This window comes from Callorhinus ursinus, unplaced genomic scaffold (assembly GCF_003265705.2).
Source record: "Callorhinus ursinus isolate GAN/ISIS: 27379988/994484 unplaced genomic scaffold, GSC_fseal_2.0 scaffold5, whole genome shotgun sequence".
Lineage (NCBI taxonomy): Eukaryota > Metazoa > Chordata > Mammalia > Carnivora > Otariidae > Callorhinus > Callorhinus ursinus.
In genome coordinates, this window is record NW_027397067.1 from 45,933,453 (window position 1) to 45,959,403 (window position 25,951).

The 25,951-nt window shown below is 36.8% G+C and overlaps 1 protein-coding gene and 1 pseudogene across 7 annotated transcripts in view; one reads left to right on the forward strand and one right to left on the reverse strand.

The window, feature by feature from the left end:
• Nucleotides 1–25,951, forward strand: part of VPS13B (vacuolar protein sorting 13 homolog B) — a 746,502-nt gene that overhangs the window by 507,406 nt on the left and 213,145 nt on the right. The window lies entirely within an intron of this gene.
• On the reverse strand, nt 24,856–25,187 carry LOC112823271 (cytochrome c oxidase subunit 6A1, mitochondrial pseudogene; annotated as a pseudogene).

The following is a 25,951-nucleotide window of genomic DNA, read 5'->3' on the forward strand; positions in this document are numbered from 1 at the left end:
ATTTAAAAATAGCTCTACATTATTTGATTATTTAAAACAAAATTTTATGCTTTCCTTATTTGGATTAAGTATACATTTATTTTATTTTGTATCATACTAAAGTGATAATCTAGAAAAGAAGGCAGGTGCCTTTTATCAAGATTCATTGTAAAATATTACTGGCAAAAATCACTGTCAGGACATTTTTCAAATGTATTGAAATTTGGCTTTGTCTCACTGAAATAATTAATCATTATATTAGTAACTATTATTGTTAGTCATCTTCTAAATGAAGTGATACAGCATTGTACAAAAAGCATAAAATGGTCAGAAAAGCTGGGTTCAAATCCTAGCACAACCACTTAATGTCTTTGAAAGGTACGTAAACTTTTTATTTCTCTGAACATCTTTCCTCATCTGTAAATTTGGAATAATACTCCTTAATTCTTAATATTATTGTGAAGCTTAGATGATATTAAGTGATTAAAAAATTAGGTTCAGCTCTTAGTCAATAACCTTCAGATGTTGTACTATTTGTGACTGCTAGAATTTGCTACCATAGCATAATCTACAAGTTTTTTAAAAGAGTTTATTCCTTTAATAAGGAAGACTGCCTGCTTAAATGTGTTTTAACAATTTATAATTGATAATTTTCTAAATTTCCTTTGGATTTTTCTGAAAATCTAAACTAAATTGGAACTTACACACTGTGATATTATGGAAATAAATCTGAACCAAGCATCAGAGAAATTGCTGTAAAATTTGCTTTGCCACTAATGATAGAATCTTGGTCAAGTTATTTGCGCATGGTGGGCTTTAGTTTCCTCCAGTGTAAAATGGGAGAGTTAGGGCAAGGGAGTAGCAGTAAATGAAATTAAAGCCTCTTTCAGTTCTAGAATTCAGTGGTTATTTTTGGAATATTACTATTCTGATTCATTCTAAAAGTCCAGCTTCTTTTCAGTTTTTTATTGTTCATGTTTTTTATTGATACTAACATGTTATATAATATGTAACATATATATATATACATATATGTGTAAGTGGATGTTTTCTAAACATGATGGTAATCACCAAAGGTGCTCATGAAAACTGTTTAAGAATCTCTAGAAATTCTGATTCAGTACATTTAGAGAGTGTCACAGGAATCAGTAGTTTAATGTGTCCCAGGTGATTCTTATTCTTAAACTGCTGTGATATTTTACCTTATTTTATCTAAAAGCTAAGGTGGACTTTTATACTCTGTTTTGGGGAGAGGAAGAGTCAATATGCTGCACTTGGATGCTGAGATCCGCCAGCCTATGGACATTTACTTTATTCAACAAATGTTTATTGTACATTTACAGTGCCAGATAATAAAGGAGTGCATTAGCAAGTTGGAGAATTTCTTAAATAGCAGGTTAGTGAATTATAGGTGTGTGGAGAGAGAAAAAATAAAGATAAGCAGAGAGAAGGAAGTTATCAGTTTTGCCTGTAGAGGTGGAGGACTTTGAAAGCTAAGGAGGTATTTCCCCACCAGAAAGTGTGGGAAGGGGTATTACAAGAAGGGAGTACACTGTGAACAAGAAAGTGTGAGAATGCCAGATATGGCTGGACAACTTTGAGCAATCTGGTAGATGGGACAGGAGAGATAGGCTGGAGGGAAAGTGGCCTTCAGAGTAGAAAGGGCTATTAATATAATGCTAAAGAGGTTGGACTTCATTCTGAGGGGAGTGTGATGGAAGGGATGGAGAGCTTCATAAGAATGTGTTTTTTAAAGTTCACTCTGCCCAAGCATAAAGGGGAGTTTTTTGAAACACATACAGCAGTATCTATTTTTGTTTTTTTGTTTGAGGAGTGGTGACAAACAAGAAGCCATAGTTGAAAATCTCATAATGATGGAGTATCAGAGGTGTATCCCTCAGTAGTAGAGAAAAATCAGCCACAGACTGAACATGGCTCTACTTGCATCCAAAAACCAAAGCTTAAAAGCAAGAACTAAAGAATCAAAATGTTCCCAAGTAATTTTACTGCATCTCAGAACAAATATTTAAAGGAGTGTTTGAAGAAATAGAGATATTTAGAGTACCTAAATTCCTTGCTGTGAAGTTAAATTCATAATGTCCAGCATCCATTAAAAAATATGAGGTGTGAGAAGAAGCAAGAAAATATAACCCATAATAAAAAGAAAAATTAGTCAATACAAACAGACCCCAAAATGACAAAGATGATAGAATTAGATGAGGACTTTAAAACAGTTATTATAACTTATGTCATCTATACAAGATGGTAGAGGAAAGCATGAACATACTGAAGAAAACCATGAAAGATATTTTAAAAATTGAACTTCTCGAGGTGAAAAGTACAATATCTGAGATTAAAAAGTGAACTGAGGAGGGGTGCCTGGGTGGCTCAGTTGGTTAAGCAACTGCCTTCGTCTCAGGTCATGATCCTGGAGTCCCGGGATCGAGTCTCACATTGGGCTCCCTGCTCAGCAGGGAGTCTGCTTCTCCCTCTGACCCTACCACCTCTCATGCTCTCTCTCTTTCTCAAATAAATAAATAAATAAAATCTTTAAAAAAATTGAACTGAGGAATGCCTATGTGGCTCAGTCAATTAAGCATCTGCCTTAGGCTCACTCAGGTCATGATCCCAGGGTCCTGGGATCCAACCCTGCATAGGGCTCCCTGCTCAGTGGGGAATCTGCTTCTCCCTCTCCCTCTGCTGCTCCCCTCTGGTCATGTGCTCTTTCTCTCTCTCTCTCAAATAAATAAAAATCTTAAAAAAAGGAAACTAAAGTGAACAGAATTTACAGCTGATTAGATACGGTAGAATAAAATACTAGTGATCTTTAAGACACAGCACTAAGAACTATACAAAATAAAATACAAAAAAGACTGGGAGAAAAAGCAATAGAGCATCAACAAGCTGTGAAAAACTTCAGCCTAGTAGATATGTAATTATGATACCTAAGGAGAAGAGAGAGAGGCAGAGAAAGAAAAAATTTTTAAGGAAGTAATGGCTGAACATTTTCCAGATTTTATAAAAACTATAAACCTGGAAGATCCAAAAAGTTCGTGAATCTTAAGCATCAGAAATATGAAGAAAACTGTACTATCATTAAATTGTTTAAAATCACTATGACAGGTCAGTCAGAGAAAGACAAAATACTGTATGATTTCACTCATATGTGGAATTTAAGAAACAAAACAGATGAACATAGGGGAAAGGAGAAAAAAGAGAGAGAGGGAGGTAAACCACAAGCGACTCTTAACTGCAGAGAAAAAACAGGGTTGATGGAGGGGAGTGGGTGGGGGGATGGGCTAAGTGGGTGATGGGCATTAAAGAGGGCACTTGCGATGAGCACTGGGTGTTATACGTAAGTGATGAGTCACAAAATTCTACACCTGAAACCAGTATTACACTATATGTTAATTAACTAGAATTTAAATAAAAACTTGAAGAAAAAAAAAACTGCTAGGATAAAGAAACAATCTTTGCAGTAGCCAGAGGGGGAAAATATCATAAAAATTGATAATGCCAACAGACTTGTTGGAAATGCAAACCAAAAGACAGTGGAATCACATCTCTGAAGTAAAGGAAAACAAAACATGTCAACCTAGAATTCTATATCCAGATAAAATATCTTTTAAAAACCCGAGACAAAATCGTGATTTCTCTCAGAAATACAAAAGCTGAAATAATTCATCACCGGGAGACGTACACTACAAGTCAAGGGGACTTCTTTAGACAAATGGAAAATGATACCAGGCAGATATCTGCCTCTACACAAAAAAATGAAATCACTGGAGATGATAATTATGTGAGTAACTGTAAAAGACTTTTTTCTCTCACTTCTTAAAATCGAAGTATGATTGAAATACAACATTATGTTAGTTTCAGGTGTACAACATAGTGATTTGACAATTAAATATATGACAAAATGCTCACCATGAAAGTGTAGTTACCATCTGTCACCAAAGACAGTTTTTACAGCATTACTGTTCCTTATGCTATACTTTTAATTCTTATGACTAAGTTATTTTATAACTTGAATTTTATACCTTTTCATCCCCTTCACCTATTTCACTCATCCCCACACCCCTCTCTCCTCTGACAAGGACCAGTTTGTTCTCTGTATTTATGAGTCTATTTCTGTTTTGTTTGTTTGTTTGTTTTGTTCTTTAGATTCCACATATAAGTGAAATTATATGGTATTTCTTTTTCTGTCTGACTTATCTCACTTCTAGATCCATCCATGTTACCACAAATGCAAGATTTCATCCTTTCTGTGGCTGAGAATATTTCATTGTGTTATATATACCACATCTTCTTTATCCATTCATCTATCAATGGACATTTAAGTTTGCTTTCCTATCTTGGCTATTGTAAATAATGCTGGCAGTAAATATAGGGGTGTGTATATATCTTTTCAAATTAGTGTTTTTATTTTCATCCAGGAAATACTCCAGAAGTGGAATTACTGGTCTCATGGTATTTCTGTCTTTAACTTTCTGAGGAACCCCCATACTGTTTTCCACAGGGGCTACACCAATTTACGTTCCCACCAACAGTGCATGAGGGTTCCCTTTTTTCCACACCCTTGCCAACACTTGTTATTTCTTCTCTTTTTACTCACCATTCTGACTGTGTGAGGTGATAATCTCACTGTGATTACGATTTGCATTTCCCTAATGATTAGTGATTCCTGTGTCTCCTGGCCATCTGTATGCTTTGGAAAAATGTATATTCAGTTCCTCTACCCATTATGTAACTGGATTGTTTGTAGGATTTTTGCTGTTGAGTTGAATGAGTTTTCTTTATTTTTTGGGTATTAACCCCTTATCATATATATGATTTGCAATGTCTTCTCCCAATCAGGAGGTTGCCTTTTTGGTTTATTGATGGTTTCCTTCACAGTGCAAAAGCTATTTAGTTTGATATAGTGCCAATTGCTTATTTTTGCTTGTGTTTCTCCTGTCTGAGAATGTCAGGTATAACTATGTTTTCTTTTAGGAGTCTCATGGTTTCAGGTCTTATATTTAGTCCATTCTGGCTTTATTTTTGTGTATGTATAAGAAAGTGGTCCCATTTCATTCTCTTGCACGTAGCTGTCCTGTTTTTCTAACACCATTAAATAAAGGGACTATCTTTTCCTCATTGTATCTTCTTGCCTTCATTGTCGTAGATCAATTGACCGTATGAGTATGGGTTTATTTCTGGGCTCTCTATTCTGTTCCATTGATCTACTTGTCTAATTTTGTGCTTGTTCCATATTATTTTGATTACTATAGATTTGTAGTATAGTTTGAAACCTGGGATTGTAATACCTTCAGTTTTGTCCTTTCTCAAGTTTGCTTTGACTACTTAGGGTCTTTTGTGCTTCCACACAAATTTTATTTTTTGTTTATTATTTGTTTATTCTAGTTCTGTGAAAAGTGCCATTGATATTTTGATAAAGATTGCATTGTATCTCTATAGATTGTTTTAAGTATTGTGGATATGTTAATAATACTAATTTTCCAGTCCATGGACATAATATGTTTCCATTTATTTGCATTGTCTTCAATTTCTTTCATTCATTTCTTATAATTTTCAAAGTACAGGTCTTTCACCTCCTTGGTTAAATTTATCCTTAGGTATTTCATTCTTTTTAATTCAATTGTAAATGGTATTTACTTAATTTCTCTTTCTGCTACCTTGTTTTTTAGTGTATAGAAATCACGGCGGGGGGGCAGGGATGGGTTAGCCTGGTGATGGGTATTAAAGAGGGCACGTTCTGCGTGGAGCACTGGGTGTTACATGCAAACAATGAATCATGGAACACTACATCAAAAACTAATGATGTAACGTATGGTGATTAACATAACATAATAAAAAAAAAAAAACCCACCACAGTCTTATCTGATCCATTTATACAAGGAACAAACAGGCTTCAAAGAACAGTTTAGTACCGGTGTGCATCTTAGGAGAGAATAGGAAGAGGGTGGCGATCCCCCAAATTCCAGAAGTATGAAAATCTCCTGCCTAACATGGCTGCCACCTTGGCCTTTGCGTCTCATTCCTTTTGCTGCTGTTGCCTTTATAGAAAAAAAAAAAAATGCTCATTTGGGCAGTGTTTAAACTTGCAGCGGATTGTACTTCTTTCTGGGAAAGTGTGGATATGGGTAAGATGCCTCCTTTGTCAAAATCTGGCAAAATGAAATGTCCTTTTCTCTGTAATTCCTCAGTTATGTTACACCCATTATCTTGCTTTATTAAAATGGAAAGAACTTAAAAAAAAAAGAAATGCAACCAATTTCCGTATATTAATTATGTATCCTACAACTTTACTGATTTCATTTATTAGTTCTAATAGTTTTTGTTGGAGTGTTTGGGTTTTTTTTTTATATATAGTATCACATTTGCAAATCGTGCAGTTTTACTTGTTCCACATTGGATACCTTACAATATGGATGCTTTTTATTCTATTTCATTTTTAGATTTTTATTTAAATTCAAGTTAGTTAACATATAGTATATTATTAGTTTCAGGGGTAGAATTTAGTGATTCATCAGTTGCATATAACATCCAGTGCAGTTACTCCTTTTTTTTTTCTTTTCTTTTTGTCTAATTACTGTGGCTAGGATCTCCAGTACTATGTGACAGTAACAGGACTTCCAGTACTAAGTGACAGAAGTAGACATCCTTGTCTTCCTGATCTTAAAGGAAGACCTTTCAGCTTTTCACCATTAAGTATATTTTTAGCTGTGGGATTTTTCATCTATGTCCTTAATTATGAGATATGTTCCTTCTAAACCCACATTGTTGAAAGTTTTTATCATGAACCAATGTTGAATTTTGTCAAATGCTTTTTCTACATCTAATGAGATGATTATATGATTTTTATCATTTTCTTCATGCAGTGTATCACTTGATTGGTTTGCAGATATTGAACCATCCTTGCATCCCTGGAATAAATGCCACTTGATCCTGGTAGATGATCCTTTTAATGTATTGTTGAATTTGGTTTGCTAATATTTTGTTGAGGATTTTTGCATCTATGTTCATCAGGGATATTGGCCTATAATTTTTTCTCTTTTTTTTGTAGTTTTTTTCTTTTTTTTTTTTTTTGGTCTGTTTTTGGTATCAGGGTAGTGCTGACCTCATAATGATTTTGGATGGATTCATTCGTCTTCAATTTTTTGGAATAGTTTGAGAAGGATAGGTATTAGCTCTTCTTTAAATGTTTGGTAGAATTTACCTGTGAAACCTTCTGGTCCTGGACTTTTGTTTGTCGGGAGTTTTTCCATTACCAGTTCTATGACATAACTAGTAATCAATTTGTTTAGATTTTCTGTTTCTTCCTGATTCAGTCTTAAAAGATTGTATGTTTCAAGGAATTTATCCATTTCTTCTAGATTGTCCAATTTTTGACATATAATTTTTTGTAGTGGTCTCTTATAATCCTTTGTAGTTCTGTGGTGTTGGTTGTAACTTCTCCTTTTCATTTCTGATTTTATTTATTTGAGTTTTCTCTCCTTTTTTCTTGATGAGTCTGGCTAAAGTTTTATCATTTTTGCTTATCTTTTCAAAGAACCACCTGTTACTTTCACTGATCTTTTCTGTTGTCTTTTTGGTTTCTATGTCATTTATTTCTGCTATGATCTTTATTATTTCCTTCCTTCTACTCACTTTGTTCTTCTTTTTCTAGCTTCTTTAGGTGTAAGGTTAGATTGTGTATTTGGGATTTTTCTTGTTTCTTCAGGTGACTGTGAACTTCCCTCTTGGAAACTGCTTTTGCTGCATCCCAAAGATTTTGAACTATCATATTTCCATTTTCATTTGTCTCTGGGTTGTTTTTAAATGTCCCCTTTGATTTTGTCTTTGACCTTTTGGTGGTTTAGTAGCATGCTATTTAGCCTCCACTTGTTTGTTTCTTCCACTTTTTTTTCTAGGAATTGATTTCTAGTTGCATACCATTGTGGTCAGAAAAGATGCTTGATATAATTTCAGTCTTCTTAAATTTATTGAGACTTGTGTTGTGGCCTAACATGTGATCTCTCCTGGAAATGCTCTTTGTGCACTGGAAAAGAGTATGTGTATTCTGATGTGGTTTTTTTGTTTTTTGGTGTTTGGTTTTGTTTCGTTTTTGTTTTTGTTTTTGTTTTTGTTTTTGTTTTAGAGAATGGGGGGGCAGAGGGAGAGGGAGAGAATCTTAACCAGGCTTCACGTCCTGAGATCATGACCTGAATTGAAATCAAGAGTCGTACACTTAACTGACTGAGCCACCCAAGCACCCCTATCCTGATGTTTTTAGATGGACTGTTCTGTATATATCTGTTAAGTTCATCTGATCTAGTTTGTTGTTCAAAGCCACTGTTTCCTCATTGATGTTCTATTTGGATAATCTATCCATTGATGTAAAGTCAGTGTCAAAGTCCCTTACTATTATTGTATTGCTGTCTATTCCTCCCTTTACTTTCCCCTCACTTTAGAAATCTCTTTCAGGGACGCCTGGGTGGCTCAGTGGTTAAGCGACTGCCTTCGGCTCAGGTCATGATCTCAGGGTCCTGGGATTGAGCCCCGCATCGGGCTCCCTGCTAGGTGGGGAGTCTGCTTCTCCCTCTCTCTTTGCCCCTCCTCCTGCTTGTGTTCCCTCTCTCACTGTCTCTCTCTCTGTGTCAAATAAATAAACAAAATCTTTAAAAAAAAAAAAGAAATCTCCTTCAATGACAACTGACTGAAGCTAAAATAATAATAATGTAATGGGGGTTTATAACATATATGGAAGTGATAATACATTACATTTTGTACAGTACATTACACAGTTGATTGTTACATTTTGTACAAGGTACAAAAGCTGATGGAGGAATCAAAGTGTACTGTTGTAAGGTTCTCAGACTATAAGCAAAGTAGTATAATATTATTATGATAAGTTAATTTTTTAAATAATTTCAACAGATACAAAAAGCAATTGAAGATTCATAAGATTTAACAGCTCAAATGGGCAAATAAATTTGGAGCTAAGAATTGTATCTCTCCCATATTTCAAAGATAATTCCTCACATATTTGTTTGATCTACTTTAAGATTAAAAATGAAGGATGATGGTATGAGATACCAACAAATAACTTTGCTTTGAAATAGTAAAACCTAGATTTTTTTATTCATACATAGCTTGCTTTGGATAGAGTTGGGTATAACTCTTATAAGAAAGAAGAGGACAACATGAGCCTGTACTTAGACATCCATCATACTGAAAGATTTATAAGCAACTTTTCTACCCTCATTTCTAGGCTTTGTTGTTTTAAGAAGGCCAAGTGAATAAATAGTGTCAGCCCCAGCTCAGGCAAAATTGTTAAGTAGAAGAAATGTGTTATACATTCCCTCTCTTCTCCCACTTTTGTTGGCTACCAACTTTATATCCAGCCCCTGGCAGCTGATCCATGGTCTATGATCTATTGCATTGTGTTATTTTCTGATACCCCGTTTCTCCAAAAAAGTAGGCATCTCAGTAAGCTGCACTTTGCTTTCTAACATAATAAATATTAGCTTTAATATTAATATTAAATTCTCGCTGTGATATTTTGGCAATTACTTTAGCATTATTTCTTATTTAATAGTGACTTATTAAAAAAAAACTCATACCAATGTGCAGTAGCAAACATACTGTATTTCCTTAATCATTCCTTATATGTGTATTTCATAAATATCCAACCCTTTGCTATGTAGAGCAATCCCAGGAATTTTCAGGTTTGGAAATTACATCCTAGAAAGGCAACAAGGGTAATTGGATAGAGCTAGTATTAGAACCTGGGTCTGCTGACTTCCAGTTTAATTAAATTCTTGAGAGTAGAAGGGAAAGTCTTGGGATCAGGTGACAAAGTGGTCGTCTGCATGTGGGGGACTGCTGGCAAGAACTCATCCAGGCTTTTAGACTGACAAGAATTCATTTCTTTATAATCTTTGATAGAAATATAAGGACTGCTCTTAAAGGAAGGCCTGGGAGTTCTATGCATGAACAGCCTCAGGAAACTGATGTTGCTGTTGCTAACCCCAACCCCAGAATGAAGTTCCGCAGAATACCTACTAACTGCAGCCTCCCCAACTCTGTGGGCCCTTCATACAGCCCTGTGAATATAATCCTTAACTGTGTTCTCGTTTAGCTGTTTAATTTTTTTTAGTTATTAATTTTTTTTAAGATTTTATTTATTTAATTGATGGGGAGAGAGAGACAGAGAGAGAGGGAACACAAGCAGGGAGAGTGGGAGAGGGAGAGGCAGGCTTCCTGCTGAGTAGGGAGCCTGATGCGGGGCTCCATCCCAGGACTCTGGGATCATGACCTGAGCCAAAGGCAGACGCTTAACCACTGAGCCACCCAGGTGCCACATTAATTTTGTTTTTAAAATATCATTCCTTTGACTAGTCTTCCCAATCAGCTATGATGTCTATGGCTACAAATAACAGAAAACCCAAAAATATTATACAGTAAAGAAATTTTTGGCTTTCGTACCTTGGACTCCAGATCTAGGGCACACTTGAAGGTTATCTCAGTCTCATACAGTTTCCTTTCTCTTGACGTCCTCTGCTACACTCCTCTTGGCTTCATCCTTAGACTGCTCTCCTTGTAGTCGCACTGTAGCTGTAATAGTTCCTAGCTTTGTATCTGTACTTCCTGGCATCCAGTTGTTTCCCAAAGCTCTCTAGGGGTGAGGAAGCTTTTCCCCAGAAGCCCTGAGGAAACTGCTTCCCTTGAATTATTAGACCAAATTGGGTCACATGGCCATTCCTGAACCAAGCCCTCTGATTTAGGGAGTTCCCTGTCTGAATATCTTGGGCCTATATTCTGAACCAGTCACAGGAAAGGGACTTGTTGCACCCCAAATTATGGTAGTGGGATTAACCTTCCCTGAGACACAGGATGAGGTTGGGGGTTGGGGGGTGAAAAATTAGATTTCTCTTAGAATAGGGGAAATTAAAATAGGATGATGGACAGGTAACCAATAATGTCTGCTTCAGTTGTTTGGTTTGGTTTTCTTTTTTCCCCTTTTGGTTTTTAGGGTTAGCATGGAATATTAAAGACTATGAGTTTGGGCTTAAGTCTAGCTTTCAGAGAGCTGCTATGGCACTTAGCCAGGTTCCTTAACTCTGTAAGCCTCAGCTTCCCTATAGGAATTTTGTAAGGATTAAAAATAATGTAGGTAAAGGACTTACCACATAAGAACTCAATAAAGGTATAGTTATTAAAATTTTTGTTGATTCTTAAAATTATAATCAGTTTATAAAAGTGCCTTTATTTCCCTGCTGAGACCCATTGCATCCCTTGATAGTTACTAAAACAAGTGACCGACAAAAAAATGTTCTTTAGAGAATCTAGGTTATAGGTATACAGATGCTTACTATAAAATTATTTCATCTTTTTGCATGTTTGAATATTTTCATGATGACATGTTGAGAATAATGAATTTACAAGAATCACAGTGTTGCAATAAAAAAAAATCAAGGATGACTCAGAAATACCAATCCAAAATTCCTCTTCCCAAGACAACAAAGTGTAATAAAAATGACAATTCAGGTTAATTTCAGGAATGATACTGTCCCCTTATGTCTCAAGCATTTCATTTCTTTATAAGGAAATATTGGGTCTGAAATTCTGGGTTTCCTGCCTTGAAATTGCTTGGCATTCATTAACGATTTTGTATGAGCAGCCCATGACACAAAGGGATAATGAAGTATATATGAGATCTCACTACAAGAGCTCTGGAGTTAGCCTTCAGAAGTAAAGAGGTGGGAGAATAGAAGGGGAATCAGGAAAATGACTTTTATTGACTCTCTATAATGTATGTTCCAGGGGCTCTGTGGTTACAAGGATGACTATAATATCTTCCCTACTTTGAAAGAGCTCACACCTTATGTCAGAATACACCCCCATCAGTAACTAAATGAAGAAATGCCCTACTAAAATTGTGTCTGAGAACATAGTGCAGAAAGAATTACTACAGGATCCTCATCACAGACTCCTTCAGTTAGGGAGAAGTTGTTAAAGCTTGAGATTATTTACCACAATTTTGTTTGTTTAAGAACACAGGAATCTGTTCTGTTGCTAACTCACTAAGATTCATAAGAAACCTTCACCTCCCAAAACTGGGCACCTACCTCTTTTGTCAGCAAAATTCCCAGCCTGTCTGCATATGATCATATGTTTGAGTAGGATTACTTGCATACTCTCTCTTCTCCATAATAAGATTACTTGCATACTCTCTCTTCTCCATAAATAAGAATGAAAGGCCATCAAGGGCAGGCCAAAGTTCTTACAAAATAAATTGACAATAGTCAGGGCCAAGACCTTGACATTAACCCCACTCTTTCCTCTCCTGTCATATATCATTGTTCTCATCTCTCACAGGTCATATCTTAAGAGTTAGCTTTGTTCTGACTTGGAATCAGTCCAGTTGACTCTTCAGTAATGTGTAACGTGGCCCACTTTTCGTTGCTGTTTCTGTTTTATCAGGCTGCCTGCTGTAATTTTACCAGGGCTTTTTTGTCCTTTCATTTTAGTGTGGATGTTTGGTTGCAGATTTCGTTGTTAAGGAATCAGTCCTACATAAGATAAATCATTAAGGTAACTATTATCTAAGCATCTCTTAGAAGGGCATAGGGTGAAAAGGGTGAAGAAACCCCCAGAAAGTTGCTCAGAAGTCTTTCACCAGTTTGTTAAGAGATTATTCCAAGAACTTCCATCTATATTCATTCCTTTTTTGTAAGATGGTGGGATGCGTGAATGAATAAATGATCAAAAACAATAGAAAAGTCAGGTGTAAAATGTTTGGCAAGCCATAGACAATAATATTAATAGCTTCTAACATTGGTATAATTCTTTACAATGCATGGAACTTTTTCACTTACAGAATTTAATTTCACACCATCCTTACAAAGTAGGTGTATTATTTATTTTATGTTGTCATCAGTGAGATCCAAAGATGTTAAGGTCTTGTCACAGGTAAGTGGAAGAGCCAGAGTTTGACCTATAGATCCTCAGATTCCAATTCCAGAGCCATTTCATCTTGACCAGTTGTTCTTGAACCTAGGAGACAAGAAGCTATAAACACATTTGGTTTTGGTAAGTGAAAGGCAAGCAGGAACTTCTCTTCATTTCTAATTGGTAGAGTAGAATTTCCAGCTACTGCAGTGAGAAAAATGTTGGTTCTAATGAATAAAAGATATGTAAGGTTTCCAGTACAACTCTAGCTCGAATGCCTAAAAATATAAAAGGCCATAGACTTATTTTTAATCTACAAATAAATGTCTGATGAGGAGAATGACCTGGGATGGTAATGTGAGGATTATGGCATTTCACTGTATGAGGTTAACATGTTCAAAATGGAACCCTTGATCTTTCTCTTCCTTCAGACGTACTCCACCCATAGTCTTTTTTTCATATCAGTCATTGACAACTCCCATTTTTCCAGTTGCTAAAGCCAAAATTTATGAAGTCATACTCACCTCTTTTTCTGTTATACATCATATCTAATGTGTCAGGAAATCCTGTTGGCTCTGCCTTCAAAATATACCCAGAATTCGACTTCTCACCACCTTCACTGTTTTGCCCTGGTCCAAGCCATCATGTCTCACCTAGATTACCAAGTAGGTAGCTTCCTGACCCATCTCCTTTTTTGTATTCTATTCTCCCTGCCTCATATTCTCAAAACCACAGCCAGGAATCCTTTTAAAACCTAAGTTAAATGATTCTGTTGTCCCCTCCAAAGCTTTCTTCACTGGCTCCTGTTTCTCTCAGAGAAAACTTAAAGCCTTTACAACGATGGCTTTCCAAGCCTGTATGATCTGGCCTCCCATTAGTCTCTGACCTCCTCTTCTATTGCCCTCTCCATTGCTTACTCTGCTCCAGCCACACTGGCCTCCTGGCTACTTCTGGACCGTGCCTGGAACAATTCCTGTCACCAGGCCTCTGTGGGGACCTTCCCCAGCAGCCGCTTGCTCAAATGTCTCCTTCTTAATGAGGCCTAGCTTGACTACGCTTCTGAAAATTGCTGTCCTTCCTTAGAAATCCTGGTGTCCCCTGACTGCTCTTTTCCTCATACCACCTATGATTTACCAACATACTATATGACTTACTATATTTATTACTTCTACTTTCTTAGAGTGTAGGCTCCACAAGAACAGGTTTTGGGGGTTTGTTTCAGTTTTTTTGTTCACTGATACATCCTCCATGCCTAAAATTACTGGGCACATAGCCGAAGCTCAGTACCAATTTGTTAAATGAATAAGTGATGGATGTATTTAATGAACATCTCTAGCAAAGATTTTACAGTGATTGAGAAGGTACTCCTATGCTGGTTCTGACAGCAGTTAACCGATATCATGCCCTATGTGATGAAAACATCAATAGAGGTGATAGAAGTGAGAGAGATTTAAAAAAAAGAAGATCAGTAGAGCTGAATGGTTAGTCTAGTTATAAAACTTCTCAGGTAAAGACTGATGGTCTTTGTTTTTCAAGGGAAAGAAGAATGTATGTGTCACTTGACATGATATCACTTTCCCAGATTTATATGGGAAGGAGATATTTTGCATTCATTCATTCAACAAGTATTTTTCAACATGCCTGTTATGTACCAGGCACTGTATAACTAATTTCAAATTAAAACTTGTGGCAAGTACAAAGAATATGCTTTACTATGTCTGTATTTAATGTAGGAAAAAAATGAAAGTTTCACTGGTTTGTTAGTTCCACTTCCAGCATTGCTTGTCTACATTCCCTCAGCTTTTTGAAAATCAGATACTCTCCACATGCAGAGGTAATGGTACTCACCTATCATCAGTAGACATATACTTGGACTTGTTCTTTTGCAATAATAATGTGAATAGTCACTGGTACTTGCAAGAATGTTAGCCAGAATTAAGGATGTAGGCTATGGCTATGAACAGAATTTTTTTTTTTTTTTTAATGAATCTAACTTAACTGACCCAATACTAGATGAACTAACTTACCTAAACAGTCTATTATCTCATAAGATACAGAGATTGGAAAAGGTCATTAGCAGGTTATGGTTTGATCCTGTTTTTTTAACGCTCTGGACGGCTTAGTTTTTTTTGGGTTAAAGCACCATTTCCCTTTTAATGTAGTAAGCACTTTTTCCTCTGTAAAATAGCCCATTCTTTGGAACGGAAACAGCATTAGGTCTTTGTAACTTGGGTAGTTTTTAGCACTGGATTGTTTAGTTTGTAAAAATATTTGATTTAGACTGAGCTTGTGGCCTGATGATGTTTAGAAGAGTGCCAAAGTGTAACTCATAGAAGATGCCAGTAAAAACCATAGTTGGGAGAGGTGAATAATGGTTGCGTCATTTTCCTGGTAGGTGTACCCAGGCCTGAAAATCCATCACTGCCATTTTTTAAATGTGTTCCTAAGAATAAAGTCAACTGGTATTCTGTGAACTACATTAAGTATCAAAATAAAATATCTGCCAGTGCCTTGAGTCACTGTCCCACCGTCCTTACATTGTTAAGGAAGTTTTGTTTCCTCATTGTGTTTTATTGCCAAACATAGCAGTAATATTCCATAACTTTTAATGAGCATTTTAGTTCCAGTGAAAACCTTGAACATACCAGATTTTTCATTGTGATTTAACTTTCATATCAAGCAAATTCTTGTTAACAAACAAGTTCTTGGGGCGCCTGGGTGGCTCAGTCGTTAAGTGTCTGCCTTTGGCTCAGGTCATGATCCCAGGGTCCTGGGATCGAGCCCCACATCGGGCTCCCTGCTCAGCAGGAAGCCTGCTTCTCCCTCTCCCACTCCTCCTGCTTGTGTTCCCTCTCTCGCTGTGTCTTTGTCTGTCAAATAAATAAAATCTTAAAAACAAAACAAACAAGTTCTTGTAAAATATTTTAAAACTTCAATTCCTAAAATATCTTCTCTTAAATAAAGTCTAAAGACCAATATAGCAGGAAAAAAATAAGCACATTTGGTTAAAATAAAATGAAGTCTTGTGAGTAACATGCAGTAATCAAGCCAACACAACAGATCAGATTTCTAGACTAATAAGATACAAATAAAAGATTTTAAGATTCAAATGAAGTACATTAAAATATATTCAGTGCTCTTTGATTAATGGAGAGTTTTTCTAGATATGTTGAATGTACAGTTTCCTGACCCCTATTGTGAATGAAATACCCTGCAATAATGGATAAAAATGTATTTGTCTGCATCTATGCCTTTGGCTGTGTTTGGAAAAGCAGAGGCACTGAAGTAGATGGAATCAAAAAACCATCTCCTGCTCCTTGGAGAGTGTGGGTCTAGAAAAGAATGGGAAAGGACAAATAGAAAGTGAATTATTGGCATCTCATAGATTGGGTCTGATTAAGTGTGGGAGGCAAGTAGCAAAAGGGAGTAGTATGATCCTCTCTTTTTTCTTAAGCCCTTAGACCTTTAACCTCTCTTTCAAGAGTAAGGATATTCCTTCCCTTTCAAAAGGGTGGCATTGTACTAAGGCATGCTATCTGAAGAAGAGTATGTGCACAGGTAGAGTTGGAGAATAAAATCTAGGACCCTGCCCCATGGGAAAGTCAGTAACCCATGAACACAGACTGCTTCATCCACAGCAGTGTTTTTTTTTTTTTAAAAAGATTTTATTTATTTATTTGAGAGAGAGAGAATGAGAGCCAGAGAGCACGAGAGGGAAGAGGGTCAGAGGGAGAAGCAGACTCCCTGCTGAGCAGGGAACCGATGTGGGACTCGATCCCGGGACTCCAGGATCATGACCTGAGCCGAAGGCAGTTGCTTAACCAACTGAGCCACCCAGGCGCCCTTTCCACAGCAGTTCTTAAGAATATTTGTCTATGACTTCAACCACAGTTTATATTTGTTTATAAAAGAATAAAAAGAACAGAGAGAGAGACACGAACGAAGACTAATTCTTTTACTTTTTTTGTTAGTCGGCAAACATTCTCAAAAACTTTTTTCCCCACCAATCTTGCTGCAAGTGTGTCTCGTCAAGGTTTGTATCATCCTTATTTCACTTTTTTACTTTATAGCTGAGTCTAGGACCACAAAGAATACTCACAGAAAAGGGACTGGGAGGAAGCTGGATAGAACCCACAGGAAATCTCATTTTAGGCCGGGGTTCTTGGTATGTGACCATATAACTTGTCATCTGAACACAAAAATTTGAGAAATAGTATTGTACATATTAATAAATAAAACAACACGAAAAGGACTGGCCTGGACCATCCCAGACAATGTGGTCATAAGTGGGAAACTCCTGGGCACCTGGGTGGCTCAGTTGGTTAAGCGACTGCCTTCGGCTCAGGTCATGATTCTGGAGTCCCGGGATCGAGTCCTGCATCAGGCTCCCTGCTCAGCAGGGAGTCTGCTTCTCCCTGTGACCCTCCCCCCGTCATGCTCTGTCTCATTCTCTCTCTCAAATAAATAAATGAAATCTTAAAAAATAAATAAATAAGTGGGAAACTCCTACTGCCTTAGTGCCAAACTCTTCACTTTCTCTAAGGCTTCTATTAAATGTCAAGGGGAGATAGAAAAAACAATAGAGAAGATTAGCAGAATCAAAACTCAGTTCTTTAAAAAGATCAGCACAAGTAACAGACTCTTAGCTAGATTTACCAAGAAAAAGAAGACTCAGGTTACTAAAATCTGAAATAAAAGAGGGGATATTAATACCAACTTTATGGAAATAAAAAGAAGCAGCACAGTATACAAAATTAACACAAAATGGATCAAGACCTAGATGTAAGAGCTAAAACTATGAAACTTAGAAGAAAACATAGGTGTAAATTTTTGTGACCTAAGGATTAGGCAATGATTTTTTAAATATATAATACAAAAAGGACAAGCAACCTAATTAGTTAATAGGACTACATCAAAATTAAGAGAGTGTAAAGACAGTCCACATAATGGGTGAAAATATTTTCAAATCACCTATCTAGTAAGAGATTTGTATCCAGAATATATAAAGAATCCTCACGTGTAAATAATAATAAGACAAATAACCCAATTACAAAATAGACATTTCTCCAAAGAAAATATATAGATGGCCAATATGTACATGAAGAAACTATCAATACCATCAGCCGTCAGGGAAATGCACATCACCACTATGAGATACCGCCTTACACACACTAGGATGCTGTGATCATAAAGACAGATAATAGCAAGTGTTGGTAAAGATGTGGAAAAATTAGAACCTTCATACCCTTGGTGAAAGTGTAAAATGTTGCAGCTGTTTTGGAAAATTGGCAGTTCCTCGAAAGATTAAACAGAGTTTATATGTAACCTAACAATTCCACTCCTACGTATGTAGCCAAGAGAAATGAAAACATATGTCCACCCAAAAACTTGTACCTAAATGTTTATAACAGCATTATTCATAATAACAAAAAAGTGGAAGCAGCCCAGTGTCTATCAACTAATGAATAAATAAAATGTAGTGTATCCATAAAATGGAATATTATTCAGCCAAGCCATAAAAAGGAACAGAATCTTGACAGTTGCAATGACGTGGATGGAGCTAGAGAGTATTCTGCTAAGCAGAGTTGATCAGAGAAAGACAAATACCATACGATATCACTCATATATGGAATTTAAGAAAACAAACAAACAAACATGGAGAGGGGGAAGAGAGAAAAACCAAGAAACAGAGTCTTAACGCTAGAGAATAAACTGGTGGTTACCAGAGGGGAGGTAGTCAGGGGGATGGGTTAAACGGATGATGGGGATTAAAGAGGGCACTTGAGATGAGCACCAGGTGTTGTGTGGAGGTATTGAATTACTGTATTGTACACCTAAAACTAATATTATACCGTATGTTAACTGGAATTTAAATAAAAATTTGTAAGAAAAAAACATGGATTTATACACTTTAAATAGATTATATAGCATGTGAATTATTATCTCAATAAAGCATATATTTAAAAATATATCAAGCATCTTTTGTGGTTCCATTCCACAAATTTTAGGATTGTTCTAGTTATGTGAAAAATGCTATTGATAATTTGATAGGGATTGCATTAAATGTGTAGTTTGCTTTGGGTAGTATGGACATTAAATATTTGTTCTGAGCATGGACTGTCTTTCCACTTCTTTGTGTCCTCATTGATTTCTTTCACCAGTGTTTTATAGCTTTCAGGGTACAGGTCTTTCACCTCTTTGGTTAAGTATATTCCTAGGTATCGTCTTGTATTTGGTACAATTGTAAATGGGACTGATTCCTTCATTTCTCTTTCTGCTGCTTCGTTATTGGTGTGTAGAAATGCAACAGATTTCTGTACATTGATTTTGTATCCTGCAACTTTACTGAATGAGTTTATAAGTTCTGGTTTTTTGGTTGAATCTTTCAGGTTTTCTATATGTATTATCATGTCATCTGCAAATAGTGAAACTTTTACTTCTTCCGATTTGGATGCCTTTTATTTCTTTTTGTTGTCTGATAACTGTGGCTAGGACTTCCAGTGCTATGTTAAATAACAGTGGTGAAATTGGGCATCCCTATCTTGTTGCTGACTGTAGAGAAAAAGCTCTCAATTGTTCCCCATTTAGGATATTTGCTGTGGGTTTTTCATATATGGTCTTTATTATGTTGAAGTATGTTCCCTCCAAACCTACTTTGTTGAGGGTTTTTTTCATGAATGGATGTTGTACTTTGTCAAAGGCTTTTTCTGAACCTATTGAGGGGATCATAGGATTCTTATCCTTTTAATAATGTGTATCACAATGATAGATTTGCAAATATTGAACCACCCTTGCAACCTAGAAATAAATTCTACTGATTGTGAATTTGTATTGGAACCACAAAAGACCCCAAATAGCCAAAGCAGCCTTGAAAAAGAAAAGCAAAGCTGGAGGCATCACAATTCTGGACTTCAAGCTGTATTACAAAGCTGGAGTGATCAGAGCAGTATGGTACTGGCACAAAAATAGACACATAGATCAATGGAACAGAATAGAAAACCCAGAAATGAACCCACAACTATATGTTTAATTAATCTTTGACAAAGCAGGAAAGAATATCCAATGTGAAAAAGACAGTCTCCAACAAATAAGTGTTGGGAAAACTGGACAGCAACATGCAGAAGGAAACTGGACCGCTTTCTTACACCATACACAAAGATAAATTCCAAATGAATGAAAGACCTAAATGTGAGACAGGAAATCATAAAAATCATAGAAGAGAACACAAGCAGTAACTTCTTTGACATCAGCCGTTATCAGCTTCTTTCTAGATATGTCTCCTGAGGCAAGGGAAACAAAAGCAAAAATAAACTATTGGGACTTCATCAAAATAAAAAGCTTCTGCACAGCAAAGGAAACAGTCAACAAAACTAAAAGGCAACTACAGAATGGGAGAAGATATTTGCAAATGACATATCTAATAAAGGGTTAGTACCCAAAATATACAAAGAACTTACACAACACCCAAAAAATGAATATCCCAATTAAAAAATGAGCAGAAGACACAAATAGACATTTTTCCAAAGAAGACATCTAGATGGCTAACAGATACATGAAAAGATGCTCAACATCACTCATCATCAGGGAGAGGCAAATCAAACTGTAGTGAGATATCTCCTCACACCTGTGAAGCTAAAATCAACAACACAAGAAACAACAGATGTTGGTGAGGATGTAGGGAAAGGGGAACCTTCTTGCACTGTTGGTGGAAAAGCAAACTGGTGCAGCCACTCTGGAAAATAGTATGGAAGTTCCTCAAAAAGTTAAAAATAGAACTGCCCTATGATCCAACAGTTATACAAAAATACTAATTCATAGGGATACATGCACACCAATGCTTAAAACAGCATTACCTATAATAGCCAAATTATGAAAAAGATGTCCATCGACAGATGAATGGATAAAGAAGATGTGGCATATATATACAATGGAATATTAGCCATAAAACGGAATGAAATCTTGCCATTTGCAATGACATGGATGGAGCTAGAGAGTATAATGCTAAGTGAAATAAGCCAGTCAGAGAAGGACAAATACCATATGATTTCACTCATATGTGGAATTAAAGAAACAAAACAAATGAGCAAAAGGAAAAAGAGAGAGAGAGAGAGCAAGCAGTCTCTTTAACTATCAAGAACAAACTGGGAGTTACCAGAATGGGGAGGAGCTGGGGAGATGGGTAAAATAGGTGATGGGAATTAAGGAGTGCACTTGGTGTGATGAGTACTGGGTGTTGTATGGAAGGGTTGAATCACTATATTGTATACCTGAAACTAATATTACACTGTATGTTAACTAACTGGAATTTAAATAAAAACTCTTTAAAAATTATATCAAGGGGTGGTTGACCAGTAGCAGATTTGAGTTTTGTGGTCCTCAAATCCACATGCATATCACACTCATGATATAACCATCCTTGGGCAACTTCACTTTTATCTGTTTTCCATATTGTGCATATTCACCACCTGTCCCTCACCCACTACCCCATCACCCCATAGATTTTCTTTGAAGAAAGAGTACTGTTGCTAAAGAGTAGTTTGAAAATCTCTGGAAACAATGAGCTCCAGAACGTCTTCCAGCTCTAAGAAGCATGGTTCAGATACATTGAACTGAGAATTTGAATTTGGCCTAGATTACCCTATTTTAACTCCATGTCGACAAAAGGAAAGCTGTGAACAAAGACAATTTTTTTCCCACATAGCTGCCCACAGGTGTGAGTTAGTGGAAACAGTGGAACTCAGCCAGGTCTTCAGTTCCCTAGTGCAGTGCTCTATCTCCAGCCTCTGCTTCCTGTTCTTGAATACAGTGATTTGCTAAAATAGACACACCTGGTCTCAGCACCTTGCAAATGGATTTTTCTTTCAGCATTTCAAAATACATTCATGTATTGATGAAGGCTTTCTCTGGGAAGCCATCTGTCTGAAATCTGCAGTAATAAAAGCCTTGCTAGTCCCTTAGGTACTCATAATGGTATCTGTTGCTTCATTCCTCTACTCTTTTCTGCTACTTCTTTTTCTTAGTTTTTTTTTCATTCATTCATTCATTTACAAAGCATGTATTTGTGGAGTATCTACTATGTGCTCAACACTAGATATGTAATAGTGAACAAAATTAACTAGTCCCTGCAATTATGGATCTTGCCATCTAGTAGGGAGACATAGTAACAACAACAACAAGGTTTAAAAATTTCAAATTGCGGTAAGGACTATGAAAGAAATAAGGTTCTGAAATAGAGAATATGTAGATTATGATTTTAAAATGAGCTCTGGAGTCATATTCCCAATGTTCAAATCCCAGCTACACCATTTGATAAACATTTGTGTGATTTTTGTGTGATTTGAGCAAGTTACTTATCTGGGCCTCAGTTTCTTTATCGTAAAATGGGGATAATAGTAGTACCCACTTTACCAAGTTCTGAGGATTAAATGAGTTGATACAGAATAGTGCCTAACATATTCTAAGTGCACATAGAAAAATACCTGGCACATTCTAAGCATGAAATAAGTGTTATCGGTGCATTGGTATTGCTTTAGAGAATATCAGGGAATCAACTAGTTAGGTTATCAATATTGCCAACTTAATGACCATCATCGCTGTCGTCCAATATACTTATCTCACCTCATTAGTATACATGCTTTGTGCACAGGATCTACAAAAATGGATGTAGCGTGTTTCTGGACCCAAGAATCCTACAATCTAGTTAAGAGAACAAAAGACTTAAAAGAAAATAGCAATAGAAGGTAGCATATGCTAAGTACCAGATAAATGATAAAGATGGTATGCCCTACAGGATTTTAGGAGAGAGGAGTTATTGTGAGCTTATAAAGGGAAACTGTCATAGAGGAAATGCCCACTACACCATATATTATTTAATTTCACATCCCCATGTTGGTCATCTGACCAATTACTGTTTTTTAATGAACTTTTTTTTTAATTGAAAGAGTTGACACATAATGTTACATTACCTTCAGGTGAAAAATGTATGAACTTTTTTTTTAATTTTATTTTATTATGTTAGTCACCATACAGTACATCATTAGTTTCTGATGTAGTGTTCCATGATTCATTGTTTGCCTATAACACCCAGTGCTCCATGCAGAATATGCCCTCTTTAATACCCATCACCAGGCTAACCCATCCCCCCACCCCCTCCCCTCTAGAACCCTCAGTTTGTTTCTCAGAGTCCATAGTCTCTCATGGTTCGTCTCCCACTCTGATCACCCCCCTTCATTTTTCCCTTCCTTCCCCTAATGTCCTCCGTACTATTCTTTATGTTCCACAAATAAGTGAAACCATATGATAATTGACTTTCTCTGCTTGACTTATTTCACTTAGCATAATCCCCTCCGGTCCCATCCATGTTGATGCAAAAGTTGGGTATTCATCCTTTCTGATGGCTGAGTAATATTCCATTGTATATATGGACCACATCTTCCTTATCCATTCGTCTGTTGAAGGGCATCTCGGCTCTTTCCGCAGTTTGACTGTTGCAGACATTGCTGCTATGAACGTTGGGGTGCATATGGCCAATTACTTTCTAAATGGTGGTGCTACCTGCATCCTCTCTGCCCCCCAGTCCCTATTCCCACTGCACATTTTGATCACATTAATTTTTCTCAAGCACCGTTTGTCATTTATTTGCTCAGAAAGTTCTTTTAACATTCCGTTGTATATAGCAATGTTTCTCAAATATTAGTGTGCAGAAAAATTACTGAGAGTTTGTTATAAGTGTAGGTCACCAGGTGTCACCTTCAGGTAAGATACTTTTGGCATGGGGCCTGAGAATCTATTTTTAACAGGTGCTCTAGATTATTTTGATTCTGGTGGTCGAAAGGCTCTGCTTTAAAGAAGACTGGCAAAAAAACTAAAAATTCTGTTTTATTAACCTGCCACCTAGAATCTTGCTTTATCCTGCCTTTGCAGCCTCATCCTCCACTATTCCCATTAATACCTCTTTCATTTGAGCCAAATGGGGCATTTCCTTTGCCATATATTTACCCATGCTCTTTCCTGTCTTTTGTCTCTTCATTTATGTGGTTCCTTCAGCCTCATTGTCTTTACTGCCATTTCAACAAGTCCAAATCCTGGTTTCTTTCAGTCTTGGAACAGATGTGTTCTAAAAGCATCTTTAGTAAAGTATTTCTAACCTAGAAGGTAGGCTTCAAGTTTAACTGATCTTTGTGTCTACTCAGGGACTACTTTGTGTCACCCAGGGACCTAAATTAGCACCTTGCAAAATTCATTTCAGTTTTTTCTTAATTCATTCATTAAATATTTACAGGGTGCCTTCTGTGTACCAAGCACTGTTCTGGGTGCCAGTGATAAAGTAGAAAAATAAATATGCAAAAAGTCCTCTGTTTTCATGGACCTTACATTCTAGTGAGACAACTGTTTGTAAGTAAATATTTTAAATATTTTGAGAAGAGTAATCTGGCAGTGCTATATGGGATAGGTTAGGAAAGGGAAAGACCAGTGAAAGAAACTAATAAGGAACTTTTGTATTTAGCCATTGGAGAGCAGGAAGGGCCAGTGAGAATAAAAAATACAAAGGAAACAGCAAGAGTAACTAATGATGTGAAGGAATGACCAGCAGTACTTGGTAGGGACCAGGAAGATATATTTAGTATTTGAGCCTTTTGGGAGGGAACAAATAAGAAGTTAAGTTATAAAGGTGATATTTTTGGGAAAAGATATTTTAGAATGTTATGGTGATCTTTTATCTTTTTAGTTTTTATTTATTTTTATTTTTTGACCACTGTAAGTTATTTATTGAAGCCATCTCCTGCCATGAGCAAAGGGATGGAAGATCAGTATACTGATCAATATTTGATATAAGTAAGGAAGGTGAGCTTACGGTCCCATATACTTTTCTGGTCCATGTACAGAGTCCTGATCCAGACCAGTGCTGTGGTCCACACTGAGTTGTGTTCCACGTTCTCTTTATTCATCTTCATAACCAGTCAGACATGGATTCATGTGAGAGTTATGGTATAGAGTATGATTACCATCTCTCCAGAGAAAGGGCTTGGACCTGATGTGGAGATGGGGGTGGGAGATGAACTCGGGAATCTCGTCCTTTCTGTGATGCCAATTGAGAAAGACGTTCAGCATGCTCAGTCATACACCGGGGAGTGCTAAGAAGTAGGTGAGGGTCTTCCACATGTGAGCTGAGCCCTCCTTGCCATGGGCATCACTCTTGACTTAGAACACCCCAGCTGTGCCCTGGACCACCCTAGCAGCCCAGAAACCCAGTACCTACCTGCCACTGCCATTTTCAACTTGGACCTATGGTGATCTTTTAGGTGCATGATATTCATAATGGGACATCCAAGCAGAAATGCTCAGACAATTAGAAATAGTTAGGTCTTATAAGAACTCAGCCCTCTCTTCTCCCTTTCCTCTTACTCAGCTCACTAATATTCCATTAGTCTCAGCTGTTCCAGGGCCAAAATCCTACCAAGAAATATTCTGCATCTCATTTTGGATTTTCCGGGGATGTGGCATGACTCCATGTCCTGGCCCACTCTTCTGTCCTCCAAGTATTTGTGCAGAATGAGGTCTAGGCCCAACCCCAGAAAACCATCTCTAATTATAGCCCTCCCTTGAATGGTTCTTGGCTGATTGGGGGTTCGGTTTTCTAGAAGAACTAGGAAAACATCGTAAACTAGAGTCCTTTGGGATGTTGGGTATGGTGGTGAGTGTCATCATCTCCCTATGTGAAGATCACTATGGTCATTTATGATTCTTGGGAAAATAGGCAAAGTTTGAAAGTCAGATTTTATTAAAGCATTGGCATAACAGATAGGTTGGGAAGCTGCTTGCATAACCTGGAAAATCTTCTTTCTCCATTCTTAAAATCGCTCAGGCAAAAAATTCCAATCATTTTTGTCTCCTGTCTTTCTTTCATAATATTCCAACAGTCCAGTCCAGTCCATCAGCAAATACAGGTGTGTGTGTGTGTGTGTGTGTGTGTGTGTGTGTGTTACATAAAATTTTATGATCTGATTTCCCCACTAGGAGGTAAACTCCGTGAAGG